Source organism: Sminthopsis crassicaudata, chromosome 3 (genome assembly GCF_048593235.1).
Source record: "Sminthopsis crassicaudata isolate SCR6 chromosome 3, ASM4859323v1, whole genome shotgun sequence".
Taxonomy (NCBI): Eukaryota; Metazoa; Chordata; class Mammalia; order Dasyuromorphia; family Dasyuridae; genus Sminthopsis; species Sminthopsis crassicaudata.
In genome coordinates, this window is record NC_133619.1 from 292,486,363 (window position 1) to 292,510,359 (window position 23,997).

The 23,997-nt window shown below is 33.6% G+C and overlaps 1 long non-coding RNA gene across 1 annotated transcript; it reads right to left on the reverse strand.

Moving 5' to 3' along the window:
• Positions 1-8,259: 8,259 nt before the first annotated feature.
• On the reverse strand, positions 8,260-14,490 carry LOC141559507 (uncharacterized). Its single transcript, XR_012487449.1, has 3 exons — positions 14,364-14,490; positions 9,446-9,479; positions 8,260-8,440 (listed from the first exon to the last, which is right to left on the reverse strand). It is a non-coding gene; the product is annotated as an uncharacterized LOC141559507 (long non-coding RNA).
• Positions 14,491-23,997: the final 9,507 nt, after the last annotated feature.

Genomic DNA, 23,997 nt, shown 5'->3' on the forward strand with positions numbered 1-23,997 from the left:
TTAAAATTGTATTCCAAGTTTTCTTCCTCTCTTTCTTCACCCTTCATTGAAAAGGCAAGAATTGTGATATAGGTTATACATGTTTAGTCAGACAAATAATATTTCCACACTAGTCATGTTATAATATACAACACTGATCCAAGCATGGGGAGAGGGAAGAATGTTTAAAAAAAAAAAAACACCTATGCTTCGATCTAAATTTAGAATCCATCAGTTCTTTCTCAGAAGATGGATAGCATTTTTTTTTAATCATAAGTCCTTCAGAACTGTCATAGATCATTGCATGTCTGAAAATAACAGTCATTCACAACTGATCAATGTACAATATAGATGTTATTCCATACACTGTTGTACTGGTTCTGTTCGCCTCACTTTGCAACAGTTCATGCAAAGTCTTTCCAGGTTTTTCTGAGAACATCTTGCTCATCATTTCTTATAATGTAGCAGTATTCCATCACAATGATATGTCACATCTTTGTCAATCAATCCCAATTGATCCAATTCTTTGAATGCAAAAAGAAATGCCATAAACATTTTTGTACATGTAGGTCTTTTTCCTTTTTTATCTCTTTGGGATAAAATCTAATAGTAATTTTGTTGAGTTAAAGAGCATAGAAGGCTTTATAAACTTCTGGGAATAATTTCAAATTGCTCTACAGAATGATTGATTAGTTTACAACTCCACAAACTATAATGGTGACAGTTTTTTCCACTTTCTCTCAAATATTTGTCATTTTCTTTTTTCTGTCATATTAGCTAATCTGATAGGTTTGAGGTGGTACCTAAGAATTGTTTTTAATTTGCATTTCTCTAAACAGTGATTTAGAGCATTTTTTTTTCATTTTGACTATTGCTAGTTGATTACTTTGTAGGAAAATTGTTTAATTGAGTAATTATTGGGGAGTGATTCATTTTTTTAAAAAATAAATTTGACAAAATTCTCAATATATTTGAGAAGTGAAGTTTTATTATAGATATTCACTAATTTTTTTTCCATTTATGATGATTATTTCCTTCCATCCTATTTCCTTCCATTTTTCCTACTCTCTTCTTTCCTCCCTCTTTATCTTCCTTTCTGTCCCTCTCTCTCTCATCTTCAAAAGTGTTTTGCGTCTAACCACTGTGTCCCCTAATTTGCCCTCCTTTCTATCCTCCCCCTCATCGTTTTCCTCTCCTACTTTTCTGTAGAGTAAAAGCCAATCCTAATGCAAATAAGGTTCAAGGGCTCTCTTCACTTCCTCCATTTTTCCTTCCACTGTAAATTCTTGTGACTTTTATGTGAGATACTTTATCCCATTCTACTTCTTCCTTTATCTTTCTCCAAGTGAATCCTCTTTGTAACCTCTTAATTTTTTAAAGAGATCATCTCTTCATATTTAAATCACAATTTCCTCTCTCTCTCTCTCTCTCTCTCTCTCTCTCTCTCTCTCTCTCTCTCTCTGTATATATATATATATATATATATATATATATATATATATATATATATATATATATATATATATATATATATATATATATATATATACTTCTAACTACCCTGATAATGAGAAAAGTTCTTATGGATTACAAATATCATCTTCCATATTCATTAAGGAAAATTGGTCTATAGTTTTCTTTTCTCAGTTTTTCGATCTGCCTGGTTTAGGTATCAGTACCATGTCTGTGTGCATAAAAGGAATTTTGTAGGACTCCTTCAATCCCTATTTTTTCAAATAGTTTATATAGCATTGGAGTTAGTTGTTCTTTAAATGTTTGGTAGAATTCACATGTAAATCCATCTGGTCCTGGGGATTTTTTCTTAGGGAGTTGGTTAATAGCTTGTTCTATTTCTTTTTCAGAAATGGGACTATTTAGACTACTTACTTCTTCCTCTGTTAATCTGGGCAAACTATATTTTTGAAGGTATTCTTGCATTTCATTTAAGTTATCAAATTTATTGGCATAAAGTTGAGCAAAGTATCTCCTAACTATTGTTCTAATTTCCTCTTCATTAGTGGTGAGTTCTCCCTTTTCATTTTCAAGACTAACAATTTGCTTTTTCTCTTTCCTTTTTTTAAATCAGGTTTACTAAGGGTTTGTCTATTTTGTTGGTTTTTTCATAGAACCAACTCTTAGTTCTATTAATTAATTCAATAGATTTTTTACTTTCAATTTTATTAATCTCACCTTTTATTTTTAGAATTTCAAGTTTTGTGTTTGTCTGGGTTTTTTTAATTTGTTCCTTTTCTAGCAATTTTAGTTATAAGCCCAATTCGTTGGCCCTCTCTTTCTCTATTTTCTGCAAGTAGGCTTGTAGAGATATAAAACTTCCCCTTATTACTGCTTTGGCTGTATCCCACACATTTTGGTATGCTGTCTCATTATTGTCATTTGCTTGGGTGAAGTTATTATGTCTATGATTTGCTGTTTTACCCAATCATTCTTTAGTATGAGATTATTTAGTTTCCAATTATTTTTTGGTCTGTTTTCGCCTGGCTTTTTATTAAATGTAATTTTGATTGCATTGTGGTCTGAAAAGGATGCATTTACTATTTCTGCCTTACTGCATTTGATTTTGAGGTTTTTATGCCCTAGTATGTGATCAATTTTTGTATAGGTTCCATGAACTGCTAAGAAGAAAGTATACTCCTTTCTGTCTCCATTTAGCTTTTGCCAGAGATCTATCATATTAAACTTTTTCTAGTATTCTATTTACCTCTTTGACTTCTTTCTTATTTATTTTGTGGTTTGATTTATCTAATTCTGAGAGTGCAAGGTTGAGATCTCCCACTATTATAGTTTTGCTGTCTATTTCTTCTTGCAGCTCTCTTAATTTCTCTTTTAAGAATTTAGATGCTGCACCACTTGGTGAGTATATGTTTAATATTGATACTGCTTCATTATTGATGCTACCCTTTAGCAGGATATAATGCCCTTATCTATTTTGATTAAATCAATTTTTGTTTTTGCTTGATCTGAGATGAGTATGGCTACCCCAGATTTTTTAGGTTTTGCCTGAAGCATAGTATATTCTACTCCACCCTTTTACTTTTAGTTTGAATGTATCACCCTGTTTCAGGTGTGTTTCCTGTAAACAACATATAGTAGGATTCTGACTTTTAATCCAGTCTTCTAACTGCTTCCTCTTTATGAGGGAGTTTACCCCATTCATATTTATGGTTAGAATGACTAATTCTATATTTCTTGCCATCCTGTTAATCCTTGCTTATGCTTTTCAACTTTCTTTCCCTCTTACCCCACTACCCAGTATTAAACTTGTGAACACCACTTGCTTTTCACAGCCCTCCCTTTTTAGTATCCCTCACCCACCTTAAAATTTTTCCCCGTATTTTACCCCTTTTCTTCACAATTTCTGTATTTCCTTCCCCTTAGCTTACTCCTTCCCTCTCATTTTTCAATGAAGTGGAAGAAGTTTCACCATAAATCGAATATGTCAATTGATACACACTATGTTTATCCCCCTCCTTTATTTCTCTCAGATATAATAGGTTACCTTTCCCTCTTCATGAGATGTAGTACCACCACTTTACACTTTTTTATGATATAATTTCCTTTCCACCTCTAGTTTCTAGGACAAATTATACATATGCTTTTTACATATTTTTTTGGCAGAAGTATAGTTCTCAAGATTTCTTTTTACCTTTTTAGAAATCTCTTGAGTTCTGTATTTGAAGATCAAACCTTTTATGTAGGTCTGGTTTTTTCATCAAGAATAGATGGAATTCATTTATTTTGTTAAATGTCCATCTTCTTCCCTGGGAAACGATGCTCATTCTTGCTGGGTAAGTTATTCTTGGCTGCATACCAAGTTCCTTAGCCTTTCGGAATATCATGTTCCAGGCCCTGCGTTCTTTTAATGTAGACGCTGCTAGATCCTGTGTTATCCTTATTATGGCTCCTCCATATCTGAATTGCTTTTTTCTAGCAGATTCCAGTATTTTTTCTTTGTCTGATGGTTCTTGAACTTGGCCACTGTATTTCTTGGCGTTTTGATTTTAGGGTCCCTTTCAGTAGGTGATCGATGAATTTTTTCAAAGTCTGTTTTACCCTCTGTTTCCAAAATGTCTGGGCAGTTCTCTTTGATAATTTCCTTGAAAATAGTGTCCAAGCTCTTTTTTTCCTCACATTTTTCAGGGAGTCCAATTATTCTCAAATTGTCTCTCCTGGATCTGTTTTCCAAGTCAGTTTTCTTCTAATAAGGTACTTGACATTCTTTTCAATTGTTTCATTTCTCTGGTTTGCTTGACTACTTCTTGGTTTCTCCTTCATTCATTCATTTCTACTTGTTCGAGTCTAATTTTTAATGATGTATTTTCTTCACTCACTTTTTTATATCTTTTTGTAATTGTCCAATTGTGTTTTTAAGTGAGTTTTTTTCTTCTATGGAATTTTTTTTCCATTTTATCCATTTTATTTTTTAGAGAGCTGTTTTCTTTTTCTAGCTCACTAATCATGTTTTCCTTGGAGTTGTTTATATTTTCCAATTCACTAATTTTCTTTCTCAATGATTTTTTTTCTTTATCCACTCTGTCTTTAAATGCATGGGATGACTTCTCCAGACTCTCTTGCCAAGCTTCCCTTTCCTTTTCCCATTTCTCTTCTAGCTCTCTTGTGAGAGCCTTTTTGATTTCCTCAATGAGATTCTTTTGTATTGAGGAGGAGATCATATCCCCCTTAGGGGACTCCTCTGGGGACAGTCTATTTTTAGTCTCCTCAGTATTTGAAGTCTGCTCTCTCTCCATACAGAAGCTGTCAATGGTTAGAGCCCTTTTGAATTTTTTGTTCATTTTCTCAGAGAGGCAATCAAAGAAAACAATTTGACAAGAGAAACAATAGGTCTGTTTTTGGGGGGATAGGGCTGGACGGTGTTAATGGGCTTCCTTTACAGACTGAGGGGGAGGGCAGCAGCGAGCCACTAACAGGACAGTGATGGCTATGCTGTGTCTGTGCTCTGAGGCTCTGAGAACACGCTGAGTCACTCCAGGTGGGGTTTGGGGGTGGCTGGGTTCCAAGAGACGCTAGCTTTCCAGGGTTTTAATCTTCGCCTCTGGTGTTTACACCCTCTCCACTGCTCCTGGCTTGCTGCCAAGACAGAATATCCACACTGGGGTAAAAGTCTTTTTGCAGAAAGGGCAGAGATTGTACCCCTCCCCTTCTGGTCTGAGCTGTGTGTGCTGTCTGTCTTGCTCTGGTTTGCCTGCCCTCAGTCTGTGCCCAGTCTGTTTGACCCTCCCCCGAGCAAACACAGACCTTCTCTGGGGAATTTCAAGGATGTCTTCTGTTGGTGATTATTTGTGGTTTTCTTTTCCGGTCAAGCATTAACTCCATGGCTTGTCATGAAGTAATTCCTGAGAGAAAACACTGAGCTCAAGCATCTGTCTACCTCCACGCCTCCATCTTGGCCAGAAGTCTCATTTTTTCTTTGAAAGATTATGATTGGTTTTGCTGAGTTGGTTGTTATCTTAGCTCTTTTGTCCCCCAGAATATAATATTGCAAGACCACTGACCCTTTAATATGGAAGCTCCTGAATCTTTTATGTTCCTATCAATAGATGGCTCTATAAAATTTGAAATGTTTCTTTTGGTTTGCCTGAAATATTTTCTCCTTGTTCCGATAGTTCTGGAATTTGGTTAGACTATTCCTGGGAGGTTTTGTTTTGAGAGCCATTTTAGGAAATTATGGTTAGAGTTTTCCCCCATTTTTCTTTTGTATTCTGAGTCTAAATATCAGGTCTGTTTATATATATATATATATATATATATATATATATATATTTTAAGATTATCTCTAGGCTCTCTCTTTTTTTTTTTTTTTTTTTAGTGATGACTTTTAGGTCATCCAAAAATTTTAAAATTATATCCCCTTGACTTTCCAGGTCAGTTGTTTGTCTAATAAAATATTTCATATATTTTCTATTTTTTTCATTCTTTTGATTTTTAATTGTTTCTTAATGTCTTTTTGAGTCACCCAATTCTGCTGTTTTAAAGAATTATTTTCTTCAGTAAGCTTTTGTGTCTCCTTTTTCATTTGGCCAATTCTGTTTTTATGGCATTTTTCTCTTCATTGGATTTTTGTCCCTATTTTACCATTTAACTTAATTTTTAGGATGTCATTCAATATTTTTGTGCCTTCTTTATTGACCTATTGATTCTTTTCTTTCATGATTTTCTTGTATCATTGTCATTTATTTTCCCCATTTTTCTCTGTCTCTTATTGGTTTTAAAAATCCTTTGAGGGAATCTTTTGGAGACTGAGATCAGTTCAAATTAATCTTTTGAAGGTTCAAATGTAGTACTTTTGATTTTGTTTTCTTCTGGGATTATGTTTTGAGCTTCCCTGTTACCATAGCAACTATATATCATCAAGATTTTATTGTTGTTGTTTGCTCATTTTTCCAAAGTATTTCTTGACTTTTAGTTTTACACTAAAGTTCCATACTGCTTTTGATGTTCAAAGTTTCAGACTTTTTTGTATAACTCTTTTCAGACATAGTTTGAGAAGTAGGGGAACTTTAAACTTTCAAATCTTCCAAAGTGGTGTTTATTACTCTCCTGGACTATTCTCTGCTCTGTGAGTAACCATAAACACTGCTGTTGCTACTGTTTTTTTTTTTGTTTTTTTTTGCCCTTGAAACTGTGGACAGAATTTCTGCTCTCCTAAAAGCACAAGCTCTCATGTGGTAATGGTCCACCTGGTATTGTGATTCAGAATTACAACCCAGATCAGATATGGGTAAATTGACAACTGTCCTATCCATTTACTACCTGTGAGTTGAAAATTCTGAAAGCAAATGTTATATAGCTGCAGCTTCAATTGTCCTCAAGACTTGCTGCTTTCTTTGTGGCTGGACTTTGCTCCACTCTCGGTATGATGTGATAATTTTTTTTTCCAAACTTTTAAGTTTTCTTTTTCTGGAAAATTGTTTCATCATATTTGTATTGCTCCAAAATTTTTTTGAGGCATTATTTGTTTTTAATTTTTAATAACAGACTTTTATTTTCAAAATGCATGTGAAGATAGTTTTTCATATTCATTCTTGCAAAACCTTCTGTTCCTAATTTTTCTCCCTCCCTTCTCCCCATTACCCTTCTTCTAGACAGCAAGTAATCTAATAGAGGTTAAAGATATGTAATTCTTCTAAACATATTTCCACATTTATCAAGCTGCACAAGAAAAATAGATCAAAACGGGGGAAAATAAAGAAAAAAAGCAAGCAAACAACAACAAAAAAAGATTAAAATATTATGTTATGGTCCACATTCAGTCCCCATAGCCCTTTTTTCAGGATGCAGATGGCTCTATCTCCATTACAAGTCTATTGTAATTGTCCTGAATTATCACATTGCTAAAAAGAGTCAAGTGCACCACAGTTGATCATCATCTAACTTCTTGCTGCTGTGTACAATGCTCTATTGGTTCTACTTACTTCACTTAGTTCATGCAAGTCTTTGAGGCATTATTTAAAGTTTTTTGCAGAGAAAGTTAGGAGAATCCAGGTGAGTCCCTGTCTACAATTGGCCATTTTGGCCTCCTCTCCCACACCTTGCCAGCCTATAGAGTTAAAAAAAAAATCCTCTACTGACCTAAAAATAATCTCTTTTTTTTTTTTGGATATTACAATGACTTATTTCTTGAATCTTTTATCTCATTCAACAAGCCACCACCCTCTACTTTTGTTAGTTTGATTGAAATAGACTCAGTAGGTATTAAAATTAGTTGAGTTCTTTAGGATAAATTAATTTTTTTTCATGGTCTTGGATTAGAATTTCAACTTCTTTATGGGATGTGTGGCAAGTTATGAAGAATAGGATACATTATTTTTACAGGCTTTCTCACATCAACTGTTTGAAAAAAAAAGCCAGGCAAGTGAACAACTCTTTTTATTTAAAGCTCATGCATTATGTTTTTGGGTTTTTTTGTTTGTTTTTTTGTTTTGTTTTGTTTTGTTTTTCCTGTAAGGTTTATGGTTGGGGTATGGAGATACTAATTATTCTTGGTTCATTGACAAAACAGATAATAGACAATTTTTGGACCAATGAATGATCATGGGTCAGAAAACCACCTCCAGCTATTTCATATTTAATCTGTGACTAAATTTTTATGAAGTGCTTCTCTCTTACCTAATTCATACTATGAGTACAGTTTCATATTCTATTATTACAGATCTGTAACTTAAAATATTTTTTAAAATTTAACATAGAATCAAAGTATAGTTTTCACCATCAATATAAAAAAGAAAATTCACTTACTCCATTTACACACAAAATCAAAGACTTCATTATTCTCAAATCGTTTTATATTGTGTTGTCCTGCTTTAAACTGTGTTTGTTCCAAGAGGGAAGAAAAAACTATTTTGTTCAGGAATTTAATTTTGACAGAAGCATCATTTCATTATTTTCAATTAAAGCATTTCTTCCGATTGTAAAGGCAATAGTCCTATAATGGAAAACACAGGAAGACTTATGGTGAACTTTTATTTCAAACATCTGTGACTGTTTCAGATGCAGGCTTTCAAAAAGAAGACTTTGACATTGACTAATGATTGATCTCAAAAATGTTTAGCAATATCTTTCAAAGAACAATTTTGCTTTGAAGTTTAAGTGATTTTCCTGGAGTCCTATAACATGAGGAATCCTCATTCTGGGTAGTCTAGTGCTTGTGTTATGTCATAATGGGTTTATGTGTATATATATACACATACACACACACACACACACACACATATATATATATATGTGTGTGTGTGTGTGTTTATGTGTGTATGTATATGTATATGTATACATATGCATATATACAAACATATATATGCATATATATATATATGTTTGTATATATATATGTATATATAAGAATATTAAATATCATTTTATTTTGTCATAATATTGATTTGGACATTACCAATTATGGATTGCATAAAATGGAAAATATGAAATTTAGTAAATGATAGGAAAGGCAGAGTAATAATTGGTAGCATTTATATGCTGTTTTATATACTTTGTGAAGTGTTTTATTATTGGCAATGCTGAAGGATAGGTTCTGCTATAACCCCCGTTGTAAAGAGGAAAAAACTAAGACAGGTTGAAGTTAATTATCTTGTCCAAGTTCACACAATAAATGTTTTGAGATCAGATTTAAACTGAAATAACTATGTAACAGCAAAAATCTTTAAATAACTATTGAAGGAAATTTTATTTCTAAAGTATTTTTAAAAGAACTTGTCTCTTGGGGCAGCTAGGTGGCTCAGTACATAGAGCACCAGCCCTGAAGTCAGGAGGACCTGAGTCCAAATCTGGTCTCAGACACTTAACACCTCACTTCCTATTTGTGTGACCCTAGGCAAGTCACTTAACCCCAACTGTCTCAGCAAAAAACAAAACAAAACAAAACAAAAAAAACAAAAACAAAAAAAAAACCTTGTTTCTCAACAACTCTGTGTAATACCTCTTTATGATTCTGTTTTCTTCTTCCTCGGCTCCTAATTTAGGCAAAGATCGCATATATATATATATATATATATATGAGAGAGAGAGAGAGAGAGAGAGAGAGAGAGAGAGAGAGAGAGAGAGAGGGAGAGAGGTATAGATTATATTGTCTATAAACATTTGCATCATTTTTAGTACTTTATATGTGAGCTACATGTTCAATGACCAATGGAGGAAACATCAAGTGAAACAATATTTATGGTATAATTGAAAATGTAGAACAAACATATGAACACTTGAGTCACAGGTTCACTGTGATAAGTCAAACAAAGGAGTTGGTTTTATTATGAAAGTAAATATAAGAAGAAACATTATTAAAGGAGATATTTAGTGAAAAATTTTTGGTTTTGGTTGCAGTGCTCATAGCTAGAACAGTGATTAGAGTGCTTAGCCTGAGACAGACAAGTAATGAAAGAAATGTTTGGCACAATGCTGAGCTGATCATAGGCATTCTCTCTGGGCCAAATATTTGTATTCAGCAAAAACTGTGGTCCAAGAAAAGATGACTACCAGGAGATTTCAAGTCAACAGTTTAGAGTGCTGCTCCAAGTGGGAAGAGTTCATTGCTAACTTGAAGGGAAAGCTAAGCCAATGCTTGGCTGGCAACAATGGATTAGTAAAAGAGTGGATAGCTCTCAGAGATTTGGTTTACAGCAGTACATTTACTCATCTGCCCAAGACACTCACAAATATTAAGAATGGTTTGACAAAAAAAATGGGAAAATTCATAAGCTGTTAAATTAAAAAAGAACTCTATAGCTTTATCAATTTCTACAAAGACAACAAATAACTTCATTGAAAATAAAAATACAATTTAAACCTAGATAGTTGCAGGATTCTTGGCTCAGTAAGAAGGAATATGAAATTCAATTTTATGCTGATAGCAACAATCCAAAGTGCTTTTATGTTGCTATGAAGGATTTTTATGGGATAAACCCTTATAATGTATCACAATTACTCAGTGTTGATACCACTGATGGATTAGTGATCCGAATGTGAAATCTGGAGAGATGGGCTAATAATATTTTCCATAGTTTTCTCAACAAATAATAAATCAGTGCTCAAGCCATTGACTGAATACTTTAGGTTGAAATCAATCCCTCTCTGGCTGAACTTCCAACTGCAAAACAAGTTTTTTGAGTGCCATTTGGCATTCTCTCATGTGACAAAGTGTCTGATGCTTATTCCATTATATTTGCGATTTATAAGCAAGCGACTGCTTGCTTCTACTGCTCATACAAAAAGTAATTGAAATTTTCTGGGTCTAAGGCAAGAGTAGTTTATCCCTCAGGAGTTCAAAGATCTCTCCATTGACCATCTCTATAAAGTTAAAGAAATACTTTTTTTTTTTTTTTTCCCCTGTGACGAGTCACCTGGGGATATCTCTCTTAATTATTACGGACAAGATCTTTTGCAGAGTCCTCCTTAATAGGTTTATCTTCCACTTGAAAAATAGCAATCGACCTGAGGGCCAGTATGGCTTCAGAAAACACTAAGAAACAGTTGGCATGGTGTTTGCTGCCCAACAACTCCAGGAGAAATACCAGGAACAGAACCAAGGCCTATATATAAATGTTAATTGATCTTATTTTCGTACTTTCAGGAATAAGGGCTAGTACAATATTATGGCCAAATTTGAGTGCCTGAAGAAATTCATCAGTATTATACATCAGTTCCTTGACAGCCTGCTTGACTATGTTCTGGATAATGAAGAATGCTTTCATACTTTCCCCATCACTAACGGATTAATAATCTATCCTTGCTCCTATGCTTTTTAGGATGATGTTTTCTGTGGTATGATCAGATACCTGCAATCAGGATGAGAACAGCCTCAAGGTCACCTCCCACATCAAGGATAAATGATTTAACTTAAAGTACAAGCCAAGACTAAAGTGGAAGCGGAATTGATGCATGACTTTTCGTTCACAGATGACTGTGTATTCAGTATAGCTTGGGAAGCTGATATGCAACAAAGCATGAATAGTTACACTCTCTGCAGTAGAGTTTGAATGCTTGGCAGGTTAGCAGAAAGTGTAATTCCAATGGAATGGCCACATTAGGTTGAATGCCAAATGTTTGCCTAAAAATTATTTCAGAGGGAACTCACACAAGGCAATCACTTACTTGCATGTGATCAAAAGAAATGGTACAAGGATACTGTACAGGTCTCTCTGAATAACTTTGGATTCAATTATGTGATCATGAAGACTGGCAAAGGATCACCCAACATGCCATACCTGCTTCCAAGAAGAACTGTACTTTATGAGCAAAGCAAAATTTCAGTAGCTCAAAAAGAATGTGAGCTGCATAAATTTGGAGACATTCACACTCCAAATGTTCATATAGATTATTTGTGTTCAAATTGGAATAGCTAATGAATTCACATTAATCTAGTCATCCACAATTGGACACATTGTAACTTGACTCCAAAATAGTAACATCATTTTGTTCTTTGAGAATGAAGGACAACAACCAAATTATTTGTTTCTCACAGCTCTGGAAGGGAAATGTTACTACTAATTAATTTTTAGAGCAAAATTTCACCTTAAAGACTTCCTCAAAAAAATACTTTTTTCCTATGACTATGTCAAAATGATACAATATTCCTTGAAATATATGCTGTAAATGATGGAGATAACCTTCTTTGATCACTGATTATTAATCTCTGGTGAAGAAAAGACAAGTAGGCATATAATTACCAGTTATTTCTCATTATTATGAAAGTTCTTCAATGCTGAATCAAAGTTCAAAAGGAATTCTCTATAAATAATGGCATTCTTTAGATGCCTTTCTTTATAAAGAACATTGTGGTGAATCCATCAAGTCCTACAATACTGTATTGCCTTTGAGAAATTCCAGAGTTATTCTTGCCCTAGATTATTCCTTTGCCTTTTGAGGCCCTTCCTTTCTTTTGTGAATTATTCCAGGAGCCTCTCTTTTGAAGAGAAGCGCAGCACATCCATTCTTAATTCTTCTGTCTCTACTTGGGACTCCCTAGAGACTTTAGCACCATATGTAGATTCTGCACACAAGTCTCTACTTCATCTATTTAATGAAGTGTCTTCCCTATTAGAACATAAGTACTAAAAGGGCAAAAACTCTTTTTTATTATTATATTTGTATACTCGTCACTTCAAAATGTGCTTGACACTAAAGTATTTAATAAATGATTTTTGCCTGCTTATTTCTTGAATGACCTCTAAGTGTGTTGAGTAAGATAAATTTATTGTTGTTTTGTTTTAATCTGATTACTATGACAATGAATATTAATAATATTCATTATTTTCATATAATTATGATAGTTACTACAATTATTATTTTAACTGAAGGAAATTAAAAAAAAATCTTATGAAATTTTGTTTTGTAACCAGATTTGGAAAACAATTTGCCTCATTTTCTTAAAGAAAAGCTTAATTTGTTTTGTTGATATGATCAACATATAAAAATTTGTGGAGCTTGAGGTGGATATAAAATCATAAATTGGATTACACTAGAGATTACCTATGTACTCCCATTTTACAAATGATGCATTGCAGGTTTGGAATAATTAATAAATGCCTGACAAATGTCAGTCAATGAGTAGCTAGACTTGTAGGATAGATAGGCCTCCCTAAGACCCCTTCTTACTCAAGGAGAGCCTGATTTTGATCCTTTGTCAGGATGTCTAGAGAAACCACAGACTTCTCTAGCTTTCTAGTTACAGTTCAGTCTCATGAAGATGTCTGCTCTTATCCTACCAGCTTATCTGTGGAACCTGCTCTTATCCTGACATAAATATTCTGGTTGATCCTGAAGACCTACAATTCTACTGTAGTGGAAGCTGAGACAATTAAAGTCAAACTGTGGAGCATGGGCTACAGCAAAACTTCAACAAGACATATTTTGACTTTGGTGAAAGAGGGCAGGGACTTTTGGCAGCCACAAAGAAGCTGGCTTCAAAAATAGAGCTAACATAGCACCCTGCTTGTGAATTGATGGATACTGAAATTCACCACAGCTGCAGTGTGGGCATTTAGCTCCCTTTGTGAGCTAATCTTTGGAAGTCTTGATATTATTTTGATTTTTACCTCAGAACTGGTGACAAAGCTAATTGATGTCCTGGTAAAATATGTGGGGAAAAATATTCTGTTTGCATTATGGCCAATTCCATGTCTCATTCCTAAGATGTCAAAGCCATTTTACAATTTTCTCAATCTTTATTCTACTCTATATTGAAATGTTTTCCAATATAACAGGGCATGTCATTTAAATTCATTTGTATGGGAGAAATGAATTTTTCATAATTACCTCCTATACATTTTATCTATATTAATGGTTCATTCATCTGTCATATATATATATATATGTATATATATATACATATGTATATATATATATATATATATATACATATGTATATATATATATATATATATATATATATATATATATGGCTTTTCTATTGCATTATAGGGAATTTGTGGAGAAAGACATTCAACCAAAAGGTCAGAAGAATCTTAATAAGACATTTTTAAAATAAAAAGCACAATAAATATATCTAATAATAATTATTTGATAATTTTGGCAAATAATATACTATATAAAAAGATAAATATACTGGAATAAAATCTACATATCTGCAAAAAAGAAAAAAAAAACCACCATTTCTATGGGGTTTTGTTTGTTTTTAGTTTTAAAAATTATGACCCAAGTCCATAATCAGAGGCTTTATTGTTGTTTGTATATATTTTGGTTTTCATTATTGTTGTTGTTGTTGTTGAGGGTGATGATAATTTGACCAAACAGTCTACATTTCAATCAAATTGGCCTGCTTAATTATACTCTACATAATAGCCCATCTCCCAAAAGCATGCCATTATGCAGACTTTTCAGCTCACCTAGAAATCTCTCCTGTTTGACTTCAATCTCTTGGAATTGCTACTTTCCTTCAGGGTTTTGCTAAGTATCCCTTCTTATATTAGGCCTTTCTTGCTTTCTGTTCTCCCAGAAATATTTTATATTTACTCATCTCTGTAAATAATATAACATAATCATAACATATAATAGCATAAGAAAATATTATTATAATGGATATAGAAATGGATGTAGTATCAGGAAAAAACTAACTTCAAAATAGGACTCAGACTATTACTATCTGTATGATACTGGGAAAGTTACCTAACCACAGCAGTCTGAGGTTCTTTATTTATAAAAAGAGGATAGAAAATTTTATGTACATTCATATATACATATACATATATATGTATTTATGTGTATATACACACTTGTATACACATATATGTGATTTCCTTAGATTGATGTGAGGACATGAGCTAATAATTTTATTTTAATAGGATTTTATTATTGAAAATATATGCAAACAATTTTAAAAATTAATTAAAAACAACTTTTGAATTCCAAATTTTATCTCTCCCTCTGTACCCTCTCTACAAAGTAAGAATTTTAAATAGATTATATATAATCACATAAAACATAATTACAAAGTAGTCATGTATTGAGAGAAGAAACAGACAAAAAGGAAAAATATCCAATAACATATAAATGATAAAGTGAAAATAGTATGCTTTGATCTGTATTCAGACTCCATCAATTCTTTTGTTGTTTATGAATAGCATTTTTCAACACAAATCCTTTGGAATTGTTTCAGATCATGGTATTAACCAAGGAACTAAGTTATTTATTAATGATCATGACACGACATTGCTGTTACTGTGCACAATGCTCTGTTTCTACTCACTTCACCTTGTATCAGTTCATCTATGTCTTTCCAAGTTTTTTTTTTTCTGAAATCTGCCTATTTGTTATTTCTTATATCACAAGTTTTCCATCACGTTCATATACTACAACTTTGAACTAATAATTTAAGACATTTTATAAATATTAAAGCATTATGAAAATGCTGTTTTTTTTTAAATTTATATTTTTAGTTCCAAGTGTTCTGCCTTTCTCCAACTGAGAAAACAGGAAAAATAATACTGATTATATTTATGAAGTGATGAAACATATTTCCATCTTAGCCACAGAAAGAAAAATCAGGAAAGACGTTATCTCTTCATTTCTTGTGGCAATGATAGACTAAATGAAAAATGAAGAGCCTTAAGATGAATGTGCCTCATTTGCTAAATAAATTCTTTTGGGCAGAAAATTTGGTATTAATTTGAATAGGCTGGGGGAAGACTCATCTTCCTGAGCAAATGACATAGTCTTATTTGCCTATATTCTTAACTATAAAATAAGGAAAGAGTAAGAAAAAAAATGACAAACAATTCCATGATCTTTGCAAAGCAACTTCAAACAGCATAGCACAAAGTTGTACATGACTCAACAACAACAAAAAAATTTGAGTATGTGTGTACATATATACATTCACACATCTATCCATACATGTAATTAAGTCTATACAGATACATGTATAACATACATTTGGGTATGTATATGTTCTGACACACAAGAGTTCAACATGAAAATCTTGGTATTATTTGAGGGAAGCAGGATCCCTTATCATGTTTCTGAAGCCATCCAACTCCTGAAGAATTGCAATTGATGCTATGAGCAGATTGATCTCTGACAGATTTTTTCACTTACCTTGGGAAGCAGAAAGAAAGAGGTTCACAGAGAAAAGCTCTCTGAAAGGAATAATAATTGGCCTGTCCACTAGTGGTTATTTTGTATATTTGTCTGGATCCTGAACAGTGATAAAGGACTCCTAGAAAAGAAATTCATGAGCATGTTCATCCTTGGGCTCAAGACATTTGTTTTGCTGTATACTGCTTTAAAAGGTTCATCTGCTACCAATTTTCTGGTACAGACAAGTGAAATGACCTACTGAAGTCACACACTATATTCCTGTATATATGTCTTTTAAAAGATTCCAGTTTCTTATCTACAGAATAATATATCTGTTTATTTTTCTTCTCAACAATGTGGATGTTGATGTTGCTGTTACTATTGCTGCAGTTATTGTTTGCTGGAAAATTATTCATTCAAAGAATGGCTATATTGTTGCTTATGGACTTTATCTACAACTGCTACTACTACAACATATGAAAAGGGATTAAAAAGATCCAGTCCTTTGCAAATGTTGAAGTTCCTGCTCTAAAATTTCCTTGTGATTCCTTTAGTCTTACAAATGATTCATAAGACAAGGAGCAAATCAATAATTCTTCAAGGAAGGCTGAGTTTATGGAAAAATTCAGGCTAGAGAAATAATGTGTTCTTTCTTAGTTTTCAATTCATTTAAACTGGAGTATGACTTCCTGCTACCACTGATTTTCCAGGAAAGATACTCCGTTTAAATGATCCTTAGCAGAGAGCACTCCATAATTCATTTCCTAGTCATAGTAAATCTATTGAAATCCTTCGTGTGTGTGAGATTAATGTCCAAGTGTTTCAGAAGGGCCTCAGCTCCATAAAAGACCATTATAGAACAATGGATAGCTACTATAAAGTTAATAAGAGAAAACATAAAAAGAGAATCTAATGATAAAATTAACATAAAAAAAAAATCTGTCCTAAACTGAAGGTATTACCAAGCTTAAGGGCAATAGTTGATCTGGCATCAAATTGAAAGTAGGGGAGAAGAAGAAAAAAAAAAAAGTTACTTTCCTCATCTCAGATTAAATTAGCCTTCATACTCATACCACATCAGTATCTCTTATCTCTGATAACTAATCTGAATACACCTGGCCAGTCATCTCTTTATTTCCCAGTTGGCTGTGCACTACATTGGATTTCTTCATCATGCCCAGAGGAACCTCATCAACAAATTTTTGTTTGTTTTACTGAGACAATTGGGATTAAGTGACTTGCCCAAGGTTACACAGCTAAGAAGTGTTAAGTGCCTGAGGCCAGATTTGAACTCAAATCCTCCTGACATTGGGGCTAGTGTTCTAGCCACTGTGCCACCTAGCTGCTCCCTTATCAACAATCATAAAAGATCAAATCAACATTAATACTGTACCTTAGGAATCATTTCCACAAAGGGCAGGGCAAAGATTTCCTCCCAAAGCTTCCATTGAAGGAGAACATCTAGGTTCTCTGTTCATTTCATCCTTGCCTATTTGGGTTTCTTTATCATGCCTCCATAGCTGGGAACCTTTCTGTCCTCTGCTTCCTTTTATGTTTTATCTTTGCTTATTAGATTGTAAACTCCTTGAGGACAGATATTGTGTGTGCATGTGTGTGTGTGTGTGTGTGTGTGTGTGTGTGTGGGTGGATGGGTAGATATTTATTTGTGTATGGCCACTCTAAAGTGTAAATACCTCTAGGCTAGCTCTACTGAACCAACAACTGGAATGATCTGGAGTATCTGGGTTGGAGGTAGCCTCAGTTCTGACTTCAGGAACTTTCATTTCCCAGACTACATATGGAATTAGGAGGTTTGAATTCAGGGAAAATTGAGGGAATCTCTACTAATAAGGAATGCCACGCCCGGCTATACTGCTGAAATATGTCCCTGTGAGGAGCCAACACACATCCAGTGAATACAGGAGTCTTGGGTAAGGGAAGCTGCTGCCTGCAGTCACTTACAGGAGAATGGAGTTTTTGGTTTGGGATCCAGGCCAGAGGAGAGAACTGAAAGAAGACCTGAGACAGAGGCCCTATCTCCTCATCCCATTGCACTAACAAGTTCTTATTTAAAAAAAAAAAAAAAATGATCAGTCAAAAGAGGATTCCAACCATAAAAAGTTATTATAGGATTAGGGAAGACTGGGGTTCATCTTCAAAAGAGGATATCAAATTAAAAAAAAAAAAAGAAAAAGAAAAAGAAAAGGCTTCTTGGATCCCAAAAGGTAACATTCAATGGTTTACCTTTTAAAAATAATTTCTAGAAGAACTTAAAAGAGACTTTAAAAATCAAATGAAAATGACTGAGGAAAAACTAAAAATAAATAAATAAAAACCATTCAGGAAAAATAAGATGGTTATAAAAAGAAAATCAACAAAACCAGAAAAGGATTTCAGGAAGTTTAAAGAAGAAAATGACTATTTAAAAATTAGAACTGGGCAGTGAAGTTATAAGAGCCCAAGATTTAACAAAGCAGAACATAATGAAAAATAAACGAGAATGTGAGATATCTCATAAGAAAAACAGCAACTCTAGAGAACAGAATCAAGAAGATAACACATAGGAATCATTGTACTATCTGAAAGTATACCTCCCAAAAAAGAATCTAGATGCAATAATACAAGATGTGATCAAAGAATATTGTCCTGAAGTGATAGAAAAAAAGAGGTAAATAGAAATAGAAAAAAAAAAACAACAATCACCTCATGAAAAGAGATTCTACAAGGATGACACATAGGAACTTTATTGACAAATTTCAAAACCTGTAGCTCAAAGAGAAAATTCCACAAGCAGCAACAACAAACAATTCAAAAATATTGGAGCTATAATTAAAGTCCCACAAAACTTATCACCCACTTTAATAAAAGATTCCTGATCCTGGAATATTATATATTGACAATCAAAATAATTAGGATTGAAGCCAAAAATATCATATCCAGTAAATTAAGCATGATGTTGAATGGAAAAAAAATGGACATTCAATGATCTGTCTGATTTTCAGGTTTTTGCTGCAAACAAACCTAAACAATAGAAATTTTAACACATGAAGTCAATATCAAGACTATTTTCAAGGGACTCAATAAGAACAAACTATGTCTTATATATGGAAATGTAAATCATATCTCTAAGAGATATTTCCCCTCCCTCCAAAAATGAAGATTAGGGTAGAGCTAAGTACGATATGATTATAAAAAGCAAAAGAATGCAGTAAAAGGTAAAAAAAAACAATAGCTACGTTATGCAAATGAGATATGAGAGCTAGAACTGACACCGAGGAAATAGATGACAGAGTAGGGCAGGTAGTTCTGAAATCCAGTTAACATTAGAAATGGGTTAAAGAGGGAACAATAAATTCATATACATGTATGTTTATGTATATATATAAATATATATGTGAATATATATTGGATATATTTATATATACATATGTGTATGTCTGTGTATATATAAATTTATGAAATAAAAGGGGAAAGAAATGAAATGAGGTGGAATATCAAAGAGTGTGTAAGTTAACAATAATGAGATAAGGTGTTTAGGTTAATGGAAAAGGGATAAATAGGCAAGGAAAAGGTGTGGGGGAGAAATATGGGAGGAATTCTTGAGGAAAGGTTAAGTAATTACAAGGCAAGTTAATAGATAGAAGTAAAGTAGAAGAGTCAGCAGGAAAAGGAAATTAAATAATGCATATATATATGTATATATGCATACATATATGTGTGTATGTATGTTGCATACATAACAGTACAAGTTATGCTTGAATATACTCATGCAAATATATGTATATATGTCAACATAAATATATGCTCAACTGTAGGGGGAACAAAAGGGAAAATTAATAAAATAAAAAGTGAACAGCAGAGAACAAAAAGAACATTTAAGGAAGCAAAGAAAAGATAGTTCTGAATGCAATGGATTTTATTATTATACATACTTTCTTGAAATGAAAATTTATTATCCCGTATTTTGAATCCTCTTCTATGTTTTACTGTGTATCTGATAATTGTTTTTCTTTTTCTGTTTTTCTCTTATTTCATTTTTCTATTTTCTATTTCTTTTAAATTTTTAGAAAATTGAAATAAATACCAGTAAGAAGAATATATATTAAAGAGATCAAACAAAAGTGAAAAAGAACTATTTATAAATATATATATGTATATATATATATATATATATATATATATATATATATATGTATATATATATATATATATATATATTCATAGCAGCTCTTTTTGAGTTGGTAAAGAAGCAGAAATTGAGGGATGCCCACCAATTTGGGAAATGACTGAACAAGATGGAGCATATGATTTTGATGGAATACTATTTTGCTATGAGAATTGATGAGCAGAATTATTTTAGAAAAAGTTGGGAAAGACTTATGCAATGATGCAAAATGAAGTAAGAAGACTGAAAATATTATATAGTAATAGAAATATTATGAGGATGATAGAACTATGAACAACTTAGCTAACTGCTCAGGAAATAATCCAAGGCTATTCTAAAGAACTTGTGAAAAAATGCTATCCAATTCCAAGGAAAGAATTGATAAACTCTGAGCACAGGGTGAAGTATAATTTTTTTAATTCATTTTTGTTGCTATTGATAGGGGCAGAGGTTGTGAAATGAGAAGGAACTTCAGCACATGTTTTCTTTTGCAACATGCCTAATACTGTAATATATTTTTCAGGAATTTACACCTATATTCAATATCATATGCCTTGCCTTCTCAATGGGTGGGGGAAGAGTAGGATGTAGGGAGAGAAAATGGAAGTTAAAAATTTTAACTATGTTTGACATGTAATTTGGAAATATTTAATGAAATAAAAACAACTTTTAAAATCTTCAAAACCTAGGGAGGAGCACTCGTGAATTTGAAGGTGGTGATATTGAATTATATCTACTTATCTCCATATCTAGATATGAAGACAGAGAGAAACAGAAAAAGAGAAGAGAAGTATAGCCTAAAAGTTCTCTTTCCAACAGCCATATTGCTCCCCACCCTTGTTCTGCAATACATTACAATTTTTCAAGAGTTGGATGGTGTCATATGCATAATATGGAAAGATAACATTCTTCACCTTAATAACTCAAAATCTTTACGTTGAACTTCTATATATATATATATATATGTGGATTTGCATATATATAGATTATTCATTACAAAGCACACTGTAACTGTAACCTTTTCCTCTTTTAGAACTGGGTCTGAAATATTTTTTTCTACAACAATCTACTTGAAGGTTACCATCTGTAGGAGATTTTTCTCAAACTCCTCAGATACTAAAGCAATGTTTTTAAGGTTACACTCCATGTATTCATTATAAATCTTTAATTGTACTTAAGATATTTATCCTGGTAGAACATGAATTCATTGAGATTAAAAAATGTTTCTTTTAAATTTTTTCTTTTATCTCCTCTGATTAAGTATATACAACAGATAAAATATTTTCAGGATTAAAAGTGATAATACTAATAGAGACAAAAGTTGACATGAGTCAATGAAATTACACTTGAATCAACAAACATTTTAAAAATAAAATATTTATTAAAATACTCTAAGTAGGGGGCTGAGCCAAGATGGTGGAGAAGAAACACACGACTCTGTAAAGGTCCTCACTCCCTCACAACCAATTAGATAAATCAGCCTCAGAATAAGCCCAGGACTGATAGATACCACAAGGACTGGAAGCACGACTTACCAGCTGAAGAGAATCTGGAGTTTCAACAGGAAAGGTCAGTTTCCAGGGGAGGAAGAAGAGAGACCAGCACAGACGGCTGGGTGCTCGCATACTGCGCCCATTGCGATGGGAAGGGCTCTGGGATCAGAGAAGCCACTGAGGTAAAGGAATCTGGCACAGGCTGTTAGCTCTTCTCTGCTAATTATTTAGCAGTTCAGAAGAGAAAGCCAAAATATTTTAAAACTCAGATCAGATTTTCCCCAGACCCTGGAGGTGACTCAGCAGATCTCGGCACCAGGGGGTGTGGCCTCAGCTACCACCTGAGAATAGTTAAGAGATTGACAAGTGGGTGGATACGGCCCAAGGCAACACACCCTGCCTAGCTTAGCTGGAGGGAGTGGAACTCAGCTCCAGGAAGTCCCAGAGAAGCGGAACCTTTGAACTGGGGACCGCAGTTTTTGGCAGACACTTCCAGTTTGAGCACAGGGGCTTTTCACGTCACCTGCTGCAGACATCCACTCCCCACCTTGGACACATAGGCTGGGCTTTGTGCTGTCTTTACTATTCTACGCCCTCGGGCACAGCAGTGCTAATCACCTCTGAGGCACCTCCAGGGAGGGGGTGGGGAACTCTCTCCCAGAGCTCTATCTTAGCTCAGGCGCAGGGGCTGCTGCATCCATCCAGTCTGGGAGGAAGCTGGTAAAGAAGTAAATAATTTCCTACCCCAGGGACAGACCCCAAAAGATTTTTTTAAATATGAGCAAAAAAGCTAGAAAAACTATAGATTCCTTCTATACAGAGAAAGAGTGGGTATCCAACCCCGAGGAAGTTAACAGCAGAGAGTCAGCAGATAACAACCCAAAGGGGAACGATCCCTGCCCCCCATCACATAACTCTCTCCTAGAAGAAACTCTTTAAAAATTGAGGGAGATTGAAGAAAAATGGGGAAAGGAAAGGGAAGCTATGATAGAGAATAACAACATCCTGAAATTGGAGTTGGAAAAAATAAAGAATTCACAGGAGATGCAGGGAAACAAAATTAGTGAATTAGAAAAGGTTAAAAAAACGCAGGAAAGTAGGATTTCTGAATTGGAAAAGATAAAAAAGTCTCAAGAAAATAGAATTTCTGAATTGGAAAAAGAAAATAATTCTCAAAAAAAAAAATTAGGGAAATGGAAAAAAATTCAATCGAGCAAAATAATTCATTTAAAAACGAAATTGGGCATTTACAAAAAGAACTAAAAACTGTGAAAGAAGAAAATAACTCCTTAAAAGTCAGGATGGAACAAATAGAAATGAATGATTCACAGAGAACCCAAGAATCAGTCAAACAAAACCAAAAAAATGAGAAGCTGGAGAACAACGTCAAATACTTACTGGGAAAATCTATAGACCTGGAAAATAGATCTAGGAGAGATAATCTGCGGATCATTGGACTTCCAGAAAACTATGACCAAAAAAAGAGCCTAGATTCTATTTTACAGGAAATTATCAAAGAGAACTGTCCAGAGATAATAGAAACAGAGGGGAAAGTAGATGTGGAAAGAATTCATCGAACTCCTTCTGAAATAGACCCTAAAAAAAGAACACCACGGAATATAGTGGCTAAGCTGCAGAATTACCACACAAAGGAGAAAATCCTGCAAGCAGCTAGAAAAAAACAATTTAAATACCAAGGTGCCACAATAAGGGTCACCCAAGATCTGGCTGCCTCCACATTAAAAGATAGAAGGGCCTGGAACCTGATATTCCGTAAGGCAAAAGATCAAGGACTGCAACCAAGAATGAACTACCCAGCTAAGTTTAGCATCTTTTTCCATGGAAGAAGATGGTCATTCAATGAAACAGAGGAATTCTATATGTTTCTAAGAAAAAAACCAGACTTAAACAAAAAATTTGATCTACATCCACAAGACTGAAGAGAAACAGAAAAAGGTACACAGAACCCTTGAGAACTGTAACTCTGTTGTGGGTATATAAAAAGTACTCAAGGATAATTTGATTTTACTGATATAAAAGAAAAAAAGGGGGGTGTAGTAAAGGGAAGGAGGTCGGTTCAGAAAAAGGGAAGGAATGATAAAAAGAGGGAAACTACATCCCAGGAAGAGGCATAGAAAATACACCATATCTGAGGGAACTTAGTGAGGGGGAGAATCATTGTGTGAATCTTACTCTCATCAGGAGAGGCTCAAAGAGTAAATAATTAACATATTTGTTTTTCAGAGAATTTTCTCTCACCTCATTAAAAGGGGGGAGAGGAAAAGG